Source organism: Zeugodacus cucurbitae, chromosome 5 (assembly GCF_028554725.1).
Source record: "Zeugodacus cucurbitae isolate PBARC_wt_2022May chromosome 5, idZeuCucr1.2, whole genome shotgun sequence".
Classification (NCBI taxonomy): Eukaryota; Metazoa; Arthropoda; class Insecta; order Diptera; family Tephritidae; genus Zeugodacus; species Zeugodacus cucurbitae.
Window position 1 is genome coordinate 73353484 of NC_071670.1, and position 4675 is coordinate 73358158.

The following is a 4675-nucleotide window of genomic DNA, read 5'->3' on the forward strand; positions in this document are numbered from 1 at the left end:
AATCAATTCTCTAAGAAGTATCGACAAGTGAATGAGATATCTTAAGAAGATTAGTATAATGGCTGAAGTAGAGATATATAAATGATATAAAATATTACAAAACTAGGAAATACCAAAAGATATACATATATACATTCCACTACAGCCCATATTCCACGCACTCACTCTATATATTTATATCTTGAGAAGCACACTCACATATTTACTCTTTATGTATTAGAAAGACTTATTTTGTATTCTCCTCTAATCCTTGGCAACGATATTTGCATTTAAAAAAATTGTTTTTCTCAAACCCAAATGCATTTGTTGCACTGACCCCGACGTGATTTGAACACGCAACCTTCTGATCTGGAGTCAGACGCGCTACCGTTGCGCCACGGAGTCTTGTCATGTTGAGCGTCAAACGACAGACATAAAATAAATCAAAACGCTTCCAACGCAAGCAATTACTAATTCGAAAACAAGAATCAACAGAATATACTACGAGAATATACTTTCAAATGTGCTCACAGTCGCTATCATTCATATGATGTGACTGTGCCAGCAACAACAACGCACGCATTAAACGAGTGGAAAGAGAAGTTAGGCGCATATTATCTGAGAGCAGCTATGGGCTGTCTACTAATTTATTTTGCTGTTGTTGCTGTGTGTTTTGAAAATTAATTTTGAAAAAATAGTAAAATATAATGAGCTTCTGCACTTAAAGCTGATAAGGAAAAAGCACACTCGTACATTGATATATATGTGTATACATATGTATACATATATATAAACAGATAAGTCTAATTTAATATTAGAAAGCATTTAAATGCGGAATAACTTACTCCACATTCCGCTACTTTTAAATGTATTTTCAAAAATACATTAAGAAATACAATACATTAGCAGTATATAGGCAGTATCTATTTTGAGAAATCGTTTGTGAACCTATATATTTGTCTGTTCTTTTGATTTTTTGTTCCTGTTGCCTAATATACTTTTTACTAAGTCTTTTTCACGTATAAATTTCACGATTGATGTTCCAAAAAAGTCTCAAATTACGAAGAATATGGATAGAACTCAGAATTAAAATACACCTAAAAACCTGATATAGTTCTTCGTCTTACTATCAAAGGGAAAGAAGAAAAGGCGTAGTAGTTCAACAAATGTAGTTTTAAAGAGATATAAGGAAAACTTTCCTGAGCGATCTTTCCTTAAAACATTACTGTGGCTGTTTTAGGTGACTATTTTACAATTTAGCGGTATCTTTTCTGTACGATTAATGCTTCTATTGCACAATCATTAATTCCTCCGAGCAACTTAAGTTATTGTATTTTATTTGACGTGAAAGAGAATGACTTCCGTTACTATATCGATTCGTTTCTTGCTTTTTCTGCTTTCCTTTAACAATTTATCAGCCATATTTCAGAGAGGAATGTTAAATTATTGTAACGGGTGATTTTTTTGAGGTTAGGATTTTCATGCATTAGTATTTGACAGATCACGTGGGATTTCAGACATGGTGTCAAAGAGAAAGATGCTCAGTATGCTTTGACATTTCATCATGAATAGACTTACTAACGAGCAACGTCGAATTTTCAGTGAATGGGCCCTAGAAAAGTTGGCAGAAAATCCGCTTTTTTATCGACAAATTTTGTTCAGCGATGAGGCTCATTTCTGGTTGAATGGCTACGTAAATAAGCAAAATTGCCGCATTTGGGGTGAAGAGCAACCAGAAGCCGTTCAAGAACTGCCCATGCATCCCGAAAAATGCACTGTTTGGTGTGGTTTGTACGCTGGTGGAATCATTGGACCGTATTTTTTCAAAGATGCTGTTGGACGCAACGTTACGGTGAATGGCGATCGCTATCGTTCGATGCTAACAAACTTTTTGTTGCCAAAAATGGAAGAACTGAACTTGGTTGACATGTGGTTTCAACAAGATGGCGCTACATGCCACACAGCTCGCGATTCTATGGCCATTTTGAGGGAAAACTTCGGAGAACAATTCATCTCAAGAAATGGACCCGTAAGTTGGCCACCAAGATCATGCGATTTAACGCCTTTAGACTATTTTTTGTGGGGCTACGTCAAGTCTAAAGTCTACAGAAATAAGCCAGCAACTATTCCAGCTTTGGAAGACAACATTTCCGAAGAAATTCGGGCTATTCCGGCCGAAATGCTCGAAAAAGTTGCCCAAAATTGGACTTTCCGAATGGACCACCTAAGACGCAGCCGCGGTCAACATTTAAATGAAATTATCTTCAAAAAGTAAATGTCATGAACCAATCTAACGTTTCAAATAAAGAACCGATGAGATTTTGCAAATTTTATGCGTTTTTTTTTTTTAAAAAGTTATCAAGCTCTTAAAAAATCACCCTTTATAACGCGACCTCAGTCTCTCTAAGTGCCATGCGATCCTGTTGTTCCGCACTTTAATAATGGGAATGCGAATGCGGTGGAATGCAATGGAATGGAAGAATGTGGCTTGTAGTGAAGTGAGTTGACTCCGCTGCTGCACTTAATGGCAGCGATAAATCCTCAAAATCTGTCACTTCGAATGCATGGTCTGCCGGCATTGCGAGGGTAGGGCATGACAAATGCACCGGAAGAAGTCGTAGCTTAAAGGAGAGCAGTGAAAATATTTGCTGCAACTGTAAGACCCATAGTGGACACAGATACAATGAGCTGAGCTGTGAGGTCTGCATCGAATACTGAGCGACATTTGCGTGTGTGATATATAATATTGCAAAACGAATGGGGTTCAAAGGAAAGGTTAGCACGTACGCACTTGGTATCGCATGTATGAATATGTGTGAGAGTGAGTGTGAGTGCCATGGCATGACCTTTGAACTTGCCAAATTGAAACAACATCACAATGAATGATTGTCGTCGGTGGCTGCAGGCAAATGGTGTGTGGTCAGTACAGTAAGGCAGCAAAGGATACTCTGACATCACGCAGTAAACGATATATTGTGAAGGAAACTGCATAGTTTAGGAGACATTGTGCAGCACAATTGACATATCCATCACAAAGGCGGCATTTCGGACACAATGGCAAAGCAAACAGTGGCCAATTGACTTGCTATAAATCCGAAACCACTCTCCTCACAATGTGTTGAAATTAAGATACGAGTACTTCCGTAAACGTGTTGACCAAGGTTTGAAAAAATGTCAGAAATGGAATCACTTAACCATAAACATCGGGTAACTGTGAGTTGTACTGCTGGAACACAGATCGTCATCCAATTTCATTGACGCACATGACTTGCTAAACTTCCTCACGAACTTTCATGTTACTTCCATATATTTGCGACCAGTTAATTTATAATATTCCTTATAGACTGGAGATATCTCATATTAGATGTCCTCCGAAATTTCCTTTTTGTTTTTATTAGTTTCCATACCCACTCAATTACGCGATATATACATCGCAACGGACCAAAGGCTTATTGTCCTTGCACCACCTTTCTCTCTCCTTGCAATTATTGACGCATTGTCAAATTGACTACGGTAGTGTCATTCGCCACAACTATTCTACCTCGCATTCTCGCTGTGACAACTAACTACTTCTACTCGTACCATCCGAGGTACAATGACCATTGAATGATTAGTGTGTTACAGCGACAGTTGAAGTGCTCGTGCAAGCACTCGATGACACCTCAAGGTGTAAACGACCGTAATTTATAACCTTACAACCGCCACCCACTCTCACTCACTCACTCATTCACACCAATAACGCATAGAGATTTACGTTTAAGTGCTATCGCAGTTTAACGGAAGGATAGTTGTGTCTTTAAACTGTAGATTCATAGGAACATAAATTTATGTAAATTCACAAATCTTAGAATGGAGGCGGGGCAAATAGAGAAGGAAATGCGGAGCTTCAAGATGTAACAATATAAATATGTGTTCAGCAGACTTATTCTCAAGGTCTAAGTTAATGTGGCGATTCAAGTGGAAGTGGATTCAATGGAAATGCGAACGCATTGAGAAGCCCCAATATTGCTTTATAATATATACATATGTACATATATGATGTGACATTTCCAAGCATTTATTTTGTCGTTTTGGAAATGAAAATGAATTAATTATTTATGCGCCTTTATTAACACTCCTGATGCAAGGTCCAAAGTCGCGAAATCTTTTGTTTTCGTGCGGCTTTATTGCCATGGTCCATAATATTGTGAGTGAAACTTGGCCTATTGTGTATATAATATCGACGACCTATCCAATAGCCACAATCTTTCATTTCAATTTATTTCTCTCACGCTACTTTACATACTCTCCGGTCAACTCGTTACTCGCTCGTGTTTACTTCATTTTGAAATACTACTAAAGCTGCTATTCACGCGCCTCTCATCTTAAATTACACAAAATTAAATTTTAAACGGTACTCTCCCTATTGCACTTGATGCTTTGATTTGGTTTCACACTAGAAAAGTCTTCGGCAAAGTTCCACAGCTTCTGGAAATGTTGATACGCGTTTTCTCTTCATTTCGTTCGTGGGAGCGGCCATACATATTCCACTCTCCAAGCCACACAGCGCACGTGCGTCACTTCCCATCAATTATGTCGCAGCAATGTAACAAAGCAGAAAGCTCCATGAAGTAGTCAGTCTATGCTCATGAGCACGGTTTCTTACTCTGCATGGCATTCTTTCGACGATTTTTTACTGTCCATGGTCATGGCTGCC

At 38.3% G+C, this 4675-nt stretch overlaps 1 non-coding gene across 1 annotated transcript; it reads right to left on the reverse strand.

Annotated features, from left to right (window-relative positions):
* Positions 1-312: 312 nt before the first annotated feature.
* Positions 313-384, reverse strand: Trnaw-cca (transfer RNA tryptophan (anticodon CCA)). Its single transcript has one exon. It is a non-coding gene; the product is annotated as a tRNA-Trp (tRNA).
* Positions 385-4675: the final 4291 nt, after the last annotated feature.